Genomic DNA, 10,335 nt, shown 5'->3' on the forward strand with positions numbered 1-10,335 from the left:
TGCCTAACATGATCAAGATCATCTATCTGTAATACTCTATGTTGTGTTTGTCGGGATATCGATGGATAGAGAATACCATGTTATGTTAATTATCAAGTTATTGCATATGTGTTGTTTATGATCTTGCATGCTCTCCGTTATTAGTAGAGGCTCTGGCCAAGTTGATGCTAGTAACTCCAAGAGGGAGTATTTATGCTCGATAGTGGGTTCATGCCTGCATTGACACCTGGGACGATGACGATGAAAGTTCTAAGGTTGTGTTGTGCTGTTGCCACTAGGGATAAAAGATTGATGCTATGTCCGAGGATGTAGTTATTGATTACATTACGCACCATACTTAATGCAATTGGCTGTTGCTTTGCAACTTAATACTGGAAGGGGTTCGGACGATAACCTGAAGGTGGACTTTTTAGGCATAGATGCAGTTGGATGGCGGTCTATGTACTTTGTCGTAATGCCCAATTAAATCTCACTATACTTATCATGCCATGTATGTGCATTGTTATGCCCTCTCTATTTGTCAATTGCCCGACTGTAATTTGTTCACCCAACATGCTTTTATCTTATGGGAGAGACACCTCTAGTGAACTGTGGACCCCGGTCCATTCTTTTAATACTGAAATACAAATCTGCTGCAATATTTGTTTTTACTATTTTCTCTGCAAACAATCATCTTCCACACAATACGGTTACTCCTTTGTTACAGCAAGCCGGTGAGATTGACAACCTCACTGTTTCGTTGGGGCAAAGTACTTTGGTTGTGTTGTGTAGGTTCCACGTTGGCGCCGGAATCCCTTGTGTTGCGCCGCACTACATCCCGCCGCCATCAACCTTCAACGTGCTTCTTGGCTCCTCCTGGTTCGATAAACCTTGGTTTCTTTCTGAGGGAAAACTTGCTGCTGTGCGCATCATACCTTCCTCTTGGGGTTGCCCAACGAACGTGTGAAATACACGCCATCACCACACAATAGGGGGGCACGCCCCCCCTCTGGCCGCGCCGCCATGGCGTGTGGGGCCCCTGGGTCTCCCCTCTGGTCCCTCTCCGGTGTTCTGGAAGCTTCGTGGAATTATAAGATCGTGGGCCTTGATTTCGTCCAATTCCGAGAATATTTCCTTACTAGGATTTACGAAACCAAAAACAGCGAGAAAACGAGAACCGGCACTTCGGCATCTCGTTAATAGGTTAGTTCCGGAAAATGCATAATAATGACATAAAGTGTGTATAAAACATGTGAGTATCATCATAAAAGTAGCATGGAACATAAGAAATTATAGATACGTTTGAGACGTATCGGCTACCTCTTTTTTCGAGCCCATATTATCATGCATGATCTTTGTTCACTCTCTGTTCCATCATCGTTGCAATTGACTCCGTGTTTTTTGCACGATCTTTGGTGCTACGTGACAGGTGCAGAGCAGCGACGTCGACAACGACGATGAGTCCTTCCACACCAAGACTCGTCACGTCCTCATGAGGCTGCAGTCCAGCCACTACGATGGCCCCTTTGCTCGAGGCATTTACAAGTGCCCCTTCTGCAACAGGAAGCTCCGCGGCACCGACTTCAACTGCCTGGTGAACCATGCTGAATCAATTGGCAGATGCGGAGCTAGAGTTGGAATGACGGTGAAAGTGCATGCGTTCATGGCCAAACACAAAGCACTTGGGATTCACCTGCGCAACCTCCAGGCGAGTCACAGGCGCAACCCGGAGGCATTAAACATGCCTCATCGCACTCTTTGTATGTGACTGCTCTATACGTAGAGCAGCTTAAATTCATGTAAAATGTAGCTTATGTTGTAGGGTTCTATCGGTACTACTGTTGGATCTGTCGTGAATATATCTATGCTATGTTGGCTGCTATATGCAGCTTATCCAATATTTTCTCTGGATTTGTGCCCTAGATTTCCTACCTGATTGGGTAAAAACGAAGGCATAAAAAAATGAATGGCATTAAAAAACAGAAGGAGAAGCTGCTCTAGATTTGCTACCAATTTGGGCTATCAAATATGAATGAGATCGAGCGAGAGAGAGGAAAAGGTACATTGAAAACTGCTAATCTGGGCGAAAGAGACAGAAACCACTCGTGCCCACGTCCCGGACCCACACGGCTCCACACGCTACGGCCCCACATGCTACGGCCACACAAACATGGTCTCGTCCTGTCCCACGCGGTTCCTTCCTACCAGCCCCACACGACGCGACCCCACAAACGACACGACCCCACTCGTCAGCACGGAACGGTCAACTTAACGGATTCCTGCCGTCTGAGCTGCTTCTGCGGGTTTCAAACAAGGACTTGGGGAAACTGAGGAAAAACTAAGGAGCTGGGGAAAACTGAGCGCAACTAAGGAACCGAGGGCACGAAAATAGAAATCCCAATTATATTCTATTATCTTGTAATAAGGTCTTAGATATCACATATATCTCATACCTTTTTTATTTCTGAAAACTAACTTTTCAGCTCCTTACTTTTCAAACGGATTTGAACATCAATTTTTACGGAGACAAGATAATTTTAGATACTAATTGAAACCATTGCTTTTCGAATCAGCAATTTGAGGATTACCAAAAGTTTACTATCGGACTTAATCATTCGTGATTCTTTAACAATACGGTACCAGTCCGTAAAGTTACTTGTCAGATTTAACATTATTTCTGTCTCAATTACAAGCCTAGCGTAAAGTAGAAAACGGATGCCAATTCTACAAAATTTAATTCAAATACAATTTAGACTTTGTTCATGATAAATTTGAGTTTACTATTAATTCTTAAATTAACTAGGTGAACTCCCACTCAAAACAATATCCCTTGCATTGTCTTAGTGATTACATGAACCAAATCCACTACACCAAGTCCGATCATCACATGAGATGATGTAGTTTCAATGGCAAACATCAACATGTTCATCACATCATCTATATGATTCATGCTTAACCTTTCGGTCTTCCGTGTTCCGAGGCCATGTCTGTACATGCTAGGCTCGTCAAGTCAAACCCTAGTTTCCGCATGTGCAGATCTGGCTTGCACCCGTTGTATGCACACGTTGAGTCTATCATACCCGATCATCACGTGATGCTTCGAACAATGAGTCTTAGCAACGGTGCTAACTAAGGACGAACACTTTATTATCTTGATTTTTAGTGAGAGGGATCATCTTATAATGCTACCGTCGCGATCTAAGCAATATAAGATGCATAAAAAGGATTAACATCACATGCAATTCATAATGTGATATGATATGGCCCTTTTATCTCGCGCCTTTGATCTTCATCTCCAAAGCACGGGCATGATCTCCATCATCGTCGGCGGTGCGTCAAGGTCCATGGCGCCGTCTTCATGGTTGTTCACCATATGTAGCAACTATTACAACTACTTTGAAATAATACTACTACATGAAATATAAAGACAACCATAAGGCTCCTACCGGTTGTCACAATACAATAATGATCATCTCATACATATTCATCATCACATCATGGCCATATCACATCACCAAACCCTGCAAAAACAAGTTAGACGCCTCTAATTTGGTTTGCATATTTTACGTGGTTTAGGGTTTTCGAGTAAGATCCAATCTACCTACGAACATGAACCACAACGCTGATACTAGTGTTGTCAATTGAAATAGTAAATTGAATCATAAATATGGTGAGAGAGACAGACACCCGTAAAGCCACTTATGCAATACAAGTTGCATGTCGAGCGTGGAACAGTCTCATGAACGCGGTCATGTAAAGTTAGCTCGGGCCGCTTCATCCCACCATACCGCAAGATGCAAAATACACATATCAAGAGACAACAAAAGCATCAACGCCCACAAAACCATTATGTTCTACTCGTGCAACCAATCTATGCATAGACACGACTCTGATACCACTGTAGGGATTCGTAGCATAGAAAACAAAAAAATTCCTACCGCAAGAATGAATAACAAGCCAAGATCTAATCTAGTAGATGGTAGCAACGAGATAAAGATCATGAGACTAACCCTCGAAGATTCCAAAGCCTACGAGATTAGATCTCGTTGTTGATGTAGTCGATCATTTGCCGCTTTCAAATGCGCGTAGAATATCTTGACGGTGCCACAGTCGGGCAGCACCTTCGCACTCGGTCACACGTACGGTGCTGATGACGATGTCCTTCTCCCCGTTCCAGTGGGCAGCGGATGTAGTAGATCCTCCTCGAAATCCCGCCAGCACGACGGCGTGGTGACGGTGGTGGTGGAGATCTCCGGCAGGGCTTCGCCGTACGCGTTGTGGGAGAAGAAGGAGGAGGGAGTAGCTAGGGTTTGGGAGAGAGGGGGGCTTGGGGCGCCGGCCAGGGAGCCCCTTGGTGGTGCGGCCAAGGTGTATCCAACCCTCTCCCTCTCCCTCTCTTTATATAGGTGGAACCCCCAAGGGTTTGCCCAAAATCCAAATAAGAGTCCAACTCAAAAACTTCCATATGGGTGAAACCTAGGGGAAGTGGGATTGCTCCCTTTCCTTCCCCTATGGCCGACCATGGAGGTGGAGTCCACCATGGACTCCACCTTCCCCTTTGGCTGGCCGGCTAGGGTTGGTGGAGTCCATCCGGGACTCCACCTTCCATGGTGATTTCTTCCGAAAGGTTCTAGAACATTCTAGCGCCTTCCATAAATGCACCGAATCATTTCCAAAACTTGGAAAGTGACTTCCTATATATGAATCTTATTCTCCGGACCATTCCGGAACTCCTCGTGATGTCCTGGATCCCATCCGAGACTCCGAACAACATTTAAACTCCATTCCATATTCCATATCTACTTAAAACGACATCAAACCTTAAGTGTGGCACCCTACGATTCGAGAACTATGCGGATATGATCGAGACTCCTCTTCGATCAATAACTAATAGCGGGACCTGGAGATCCATAATAGCTCCCACATATTCAACGATGACTTCGTGATCGAAAGAACCATTCACATAAAATAACAATTCCCTTTGTCTCGCGATATTTTACTTATCCGAATTTTGATCGTCGGTATCTCCATACCTATTTCAACCTTGTAACTGATAAGTACTCTTTACTCGTACCGTGATATGATATCCCTTGTGAACCAGTCACATGCTTGCAAGCTAATTGGATGTCATTCCACCGAGAGGGCCCAGAGTATATCTATCCGTCATTAGGATGGACAAATCCCACTATTGATACAAGTGCCTCAACCCTATACTTTCCGAACACTTAATGCCACCTTTATAGCTACCCATTTACGCAGTAGTGTTTGGTCTCATCAAAACATCCATCCGGTGTAGGTGATTAACATGATCTCATGGTCGAAGGATTAAGTTACTATGCATATTAAAGCTTGAAGCATAAATAACTAAATGACTTGATCATATGCTACGCTTACTATGGGTGTATATCCATCACATCATTTACCTAATGATATGACTTTGTTATTAATAACATCCAATGTTCATGATCAGGAAACCATGATCATCTATTAATCAACAAGCTAGTTTAACAAGAGGTTTACTAGGGACTCCTTTATGTTTACAAAACACACAAGTATTAATGTTTTTGGTTAATACAATTATAGCATGGGATGTAAACATTTATCATGAAAACTAAGATATAACAATAAACACTTTTATTATTGCCTCTTGGGCATATCTCCAACAGAATAGAGCAAGGATTGTGATGAAATGGAAACTAGGTTTTGACTAGAACAACAGTGATCTATTTATAACCCGGGCCTCAGAGACCGTTTGGTCACGTATCGGGCGACCATGTGGTTTGTAGACAACGGAAGACCGATGATGGATAAGAGGACAACGAGCTACTTGTCGTCTTGACATTTTTCGAAAACCCCCACAACCAGGTTGGTTTTAAGTGCAAAGGTGGTTTGGATCTAGCTGGGACTCCTAGGTGGCCTGGCTATTGGGTTCCGATCCAGTTTTGTTGTTCTGTTATTTTCTCTCCTTATCTTTGTTTTTCCTTTTCTATTTTGAATTTGTGTTTTCAAATTTTAAATTTTAATTCTCTTTTGAATCCGGTCCTGGTTTGGGAAAGTTTGAATAATTCAATTACTTAAATTTTTAGGAGTGTGACTAACAGTATTTTTCATCATTCAAAATATTTAGAAATGTGTTTTAACTAATTATTTCCTCAGATAATAATATGTGGAATTCAAATGGTATACAAGCCCTTAAATCAAATTTGTTGAAACTTAATATTTGAACTCCAAACATTTCTATGAAGTTAAGTATTTGGTTATGATATTCTTTCAAGGATTTGCATTCCTTTAATTAGAATAAATTTTTGGGAATACTTTCTTAGTAGGGACGAATTTGAATAGAAGGAAAAATATATGGGAAACCTGAAAAATGGAATTCAATTCAAAATGAATATTTTGAACTCTTGAGAATTTACATAGGCTCTTTATATCCCTTTCTCTTTTATTTGGACCCTTTATAAATTAATTCTACATTCACTTCTCACATGAAATATAGAATATCATCTAGGGTTTTCTTTTTTAAAGAAAATCTCAATTGGATGCCCTTATGTTGGGAAGTATTTTATAATATCTTGAGTAACTCAAAATTGAGTTGAGATAGTTATAAGGAATTTTAGTTATCTGTCTTGGGTAGATTTAACCACATTTGCCAATGGTATCATTGATCTCCTAGAATTTCCATGTACTATTATTCTCTCTTGTTTATACTAAGAATCCAATTATTCCACCTTTTTATCATGGAAGGTTGGAAACTGTTTCATGGTCTCAATTTTTGACAACTCACTTAATTACCAATCTATGATTGGTCGTATCCACCAATTTGTGAGTATATACTCATTAGACTTATATCTCTTTTAATCTTTTTTCTTTATAGCAGCAGTTACAAAATTTAGAATCCGGTGTAGCTCTTCTATATCAAGTAGTCATATTATCATGGCTTTGAACTCCATTGATAAGTTGCATTGAACTTATAAATTATGTGTCTCTTCCGAAGGATTCATATGACCACTTGATCTCATACTAAATTGTCAATCCTTAGCTATTCTAGGGTAGGTTGTTTACTAGATCTAATTCTATCCACCAATGTCACTCTTATTTTCATTGTCAATCACCAATGACCTAAACCTGACCATTATAGTCCTTTGATCATATTGGCTAACGTTCCATTTGGCTAATCAAGGTCCTTTGTGTATCAGGTGGTTAAACTTGTTCTACTTCTATTCTCCTAGTATTTCGATTTGACTACGAGAACCATTCATAGGTATTTCTACTTGTACTTAGTATAACCTTAAGTTCAAGACTTCACTCCTAGTTAAATTAGGATATGTTTCACCTCTTCCAACTTCCAAATGGGTTCTAAATCTAAGGATTAACGATACATTAGACTCACTAGACCTCTTCTCTAAGAAGATTGTGATTGATGGTTTTGGGATACAAAAATTTCAATAGATCATGGTTAGGACGATCAAGGTTTGGAAAGTCAAGATTTTCATCATAGATTTTGATGATTTACTTGATAATTGACAATTGTTAATCCCAAGTAATGATAGATAGGATGATGATCCAGATTAGAATAGATGAGATATAATAAGGTAAGAATACAAATGATATGAGCTTTGGTTGATTGATCATGTGCTAGAGAATTATTCAACAAATGCGTTAATTGATTGTTAGAGAAGAAGAGTTAAGGATCAAGTTATTGTTTGTTCCTTAAGGATCATAAAGATCAATTCAGATATATTTGATTAGCTTTGATTCACTTTTATTTACGAATCTTACTTCTGCCCTCCTTGTTATTTCAAAGTTTTAACACCCGGCTTGATGAATTAGTTCCTAAATCATAATCTTAGGTGAAACTTCAACCAGTGTTACAAGTTCCATAAAAAAATTCTAAATTTCTCCATGAATGCACACATCTATTTCCCTGTTATTTGTAGCCTCTAAATCTGAAATGTTACCGAAGGAGCTATTGTTCTAGAGTAACTGTTATGTTTAGATAGTCCTGGTGGTTGGGAGATGCGGCAAGCAAATGCAACTGAACTGCTAATGGTAGTCGGTTGGTTTATTTGGTGGGGACGACGTTGACTTGTTCACGAGAAGAAGAGAGCAAAAGCAGAAAGATCTGTGCTGGCTATTCGCGGAATAGGGGCTAAAAGTTGGCAAGGAAGAAGAATGCACATGACAAGTTATCCCGATGGTCTAAGCCCGCGTAGAGTGTTCTTGAATTAAATGTTGACGCAACTTTCAACGTGAATGTAAGATGTGGGGCTTTGGGAGTGATCCCGAGGGATTCAACATTGCGGAAAGGAATGTATTTATTCAATTTGCAATGGATAAACCATCCATGGGGGCGTTGGCTTCAATGTATGGGGCTGGAGATGGCGTAGCAATTTGGTGCACATTCCAATCGAATGTGATTCCTTGGAGGTGGTTTAAGCTCTGCTCAATTCTTGAGAGTACATGACTACTGGAGCGGTGGTGATCGATGATTGTTGAAAGAAGATATCTAAATTCGGTAGGACGACTATTGCGCATTATAACCGAGAAGCAAATTTAGTTGCACATGAGCTAGATCAGTTTTCTTTTAGGGATATGTGAGGTAGGGCTTGTGCTAATCAATCTCCTGATTTCCTTGGCCACGTATATTGTAAAGGACATGATTGCAATTGAACAAAGTCGCCTAAATTTCAAAAAGGACTTTGAACAACAACATGTCAGAGGGCGCTATCGGGCGCCCCGTACATGGCGGCGTAGGACTAGGCCGACCCGTTAGGCGTTAGCAAGGGCAAGGGTTTTCCTTCGCCTTTTCTTCAATTTTATCTTTTTCTCCCTGTTTTTTTTCTTTAGTCGTGATGGTTCCCCCTCTAGTTCTGGTTTTGTTGGTCGGTTTTCCTATTTTTTTAAAAAATTATAACTTATTTTAAGTTTGAACTTGTTTCAAATTTGAATTTTTTCGAATTTGAACAATTTGTAAATATGATTTTTTTTGAAATTTAAACTATTTTAACCGTTTGTTGTTCAGTGACAAATGGGCCGAGCCCATCCTGTCAGGTGAGCCCACCATACGTGTAAATATGAACAAGTTGTTTTTTTAACCTGATTTTTTCTAAAATTTTGATTTTTTGAATTAAATATTTTTAATCAAAATATTTTCAAAATTTGATTATTTTTCAAGATCGAACATTTTTCAGGATGAATATTTATTCAAATTTTGAATTTTTTTGAAATCTAAACAATTTTAAATCTGCACATTTTTTTTAATATGAACATTTTAAAATTTAAACATGTTTTGATTTTTAAATAAAAAGAAACAGAAAACATAGAGAAACAGAAAAATCTCTACTAATAAATTTCCTATGCGACCGTGGTACGTCTGCATGTTTTACGAACGACCCCATAGAAAATTGGGAATTAAACCCCGCAAGTCATGGATTTAGATTAAATATGGTCTGGGTCGTGGCCGGGGATAGAGCAACGGCGGCCCAGCTCTGCCGATTCGCGATGGAAGACGGGACACCCGCGACAGGACCACACCGTGCGACCTCCACCTCCATGGCGTGTGCACCGCCGGCCGTCTTCAACCTCGACCCGTCCATGCTCGCCATGGCAGCATCCTCCACCACGCGCGCCACGCTGGCGGCCCCAACAACCATCCCGAAATTTTCCCCATAGCCTCTTGTGCTCCGCTGCCACCAAGGCAGCCCGCACCCCGTGGTTGCCTCCCACCCAATCAACCAAATCGACCCCCCGCGTCCCGCTTTCCTTCTTCTGGTCTGCAACCGGCAGCAGCCCGGCGGGAGACCTACCACACCATATGCCAGCGGGAGAGTTCCATACCTCTTGTCCTGTTCTATGCATCTGGCCGAGGTCTCCTGATCCCGATCCGTGCTTCTTCTAAAGTTCAGTTCACTGCTCGGTTCAGATGTTCAATGGAGCGTAGCTCTGAAATTCTTCCCACATCACGATTCATCAAATCGTATATCCCATCGCTACTGCAGTCTGCCTTGTTGTTCTGCAGCAACCTGCTGCGCGAGCAAGTATCACTAGCTACGTACTGCCCAGCTCGTCGACGCCGAAGCTCCACTGCCGACGCTAACCACGCGTTCACCGCGGCTCTCCCCAAGCCACCTTCGGTGACGGGAGCCGCCGCCACCACGGCGGGGCCAGCGGCAGCGGCGGAGGCGAGGAGGAAGCCTGGGGGCCGGCGGCGGCGCGGGTGAGGCTCCCCCGAGTCGCCCGCTGCGGGCAACGCGAGGAGTAATTTTCTCTTTGTGTTAAGTCGCTATTTTAGGCGTTTCTTCCCCGGCTCAAAAATGAATTATTGATTGTGTATGCTCTTCTTTTGCTACGGGGGTA

At 41.8% G+C, this 10,335-nt stretch overlaps 1 pseudogene; it reads right to left on the bottom strand.

The window, feature by feature from the left end:
• Positions 1-9,632, bottom strand: part of LOC124672718 — a 14,430-nt pseudogene extending 4,798 nt beyond the window's left edge.
• Positions 9,633-10,335: the final 703 nt, after the last annotated feature.

Source organism: Lolium rigidum, chromosome 7 (assembly GCF_022539505.1).
Source record: "Lolium rigidum isolate FL_2022 chromosome 7, APGP_CSIRO_Lrig_0.1, whole genome shotgun sequence".
Taxonomy (NCBI): domain Eukaryota; kingdom Viridiplantae; phylum Streptophyta; class Magnoliopsida; order Poales; family Poaceae; genus Lolium; species Lolium rigidum.